General features: G+C 51.6%; 1 long non-coding RNA gene across 1 annotated transcript in view; it reads right to left on the reverse strand.

Moving 5' to 3' along the window:
• Window positions 1-657: 657 nt before the first annotated feature.
• LOC107185098 overlaps window positions 658-1,014 on the reverse strand; it is a 744-nt gene continuing 387 nt past the window's right edge. Inside the window, exon 3 of the long non-coding RNA XR_001516014.1 lies at window positions 658-776. This is a non-coding gene — a long non-coding RNA (uncharacterized LOC107185098). The remainder of the gene's footprint in view (window positions 777-1,014) is intronic.

Raw genomic sequence — 1,014 nt, forward strand, 5'->3', positions numbered from 1 at the left:
TCAGCCATACCCCAGCCTCTCGATGCCCTACAACACTCCACACACAGGATCCCATTTGGTACCACACGCAAGGGCAACCGGTGGCACAGACTCAAAACAAACCACCATAGAAACCTCCTGCTCTGGGACATCCAACATGGACACTTACCTTCTCCCTTTTCGCCTACACAACGGAAGAGCAATACTTAGGCGGGTCCACATGGGACACATGCACATCAACAAACACATACACGCTATTGGAATCAAGACTCAGCCTTTCTCAGAAAAACACAAAACACCTCCTCATGGGCTCACCGGTCACTCTTTCTGTGCCTCGTTCCGTAAAATCCTTCCACACATACCATGACAATCAACGCTTCTACAACAATCCATGGCCACCTAATCAAACGCTCCTGCTCTCGGCACCTCATGTCCCTTGAACCGACTCTCACCCTTCTGAACCATAACACCTTCTTACCTCTTCACAGCAGAAACACATCCACCCAAGGACACTCTGGATCACCGCACAGGGAAGCTCCAAAGGACAAAGACCTGGCATGGATGGCCAAACAGGAACGTCCACCTTCAATAAATGACTTGGCCTGGAAAAAAGAAGCAACAAGCATTTCCACCGCAGTCTTCACCACACACGGTGGGAAGGAACCCAGAGCGCACAACACACACTGTTCAGGGGAGAGCCTCACGTGCCTGCACGACACCCGACACGGGGCTGTCACCACTCACCGCCACCTCCACCGTTCCGCCACGGCTCCCTCCAACAGCTGCCCGCACGACTCCTGTGCAAACAATGGGACCACATGACGACCCTAAAAATACCACATCACCAAGGACCACACCACACACTCACCAACACCCATCTTCCCCACACCCGCCAGTTCACGAGGACCCCACACACACTCAAAAAAGCACATACGACCTCCCACCTACAACCATTCACAACACACATACAACACTCAACACAAGTCTAGAAACTTACCAATCACAATTCAACAATCTCTCACATCCATCTTTCTT

The sequence above is a fragment of the Myotis davidii genome, unplaced genomic scaffold, assembly GCF_000327345.1.
Source record: "Myotis davidii unplaced genomic scaffold, ASM32734v1 scaffold609, whole genome shotgun sequence".
NCBI classification, from domain to species: Eukaryota; Metazoa; Chordata; class Mammalia; order Chiroptera; family Vespertilionidae; genus Myotis; species Myotis davidii.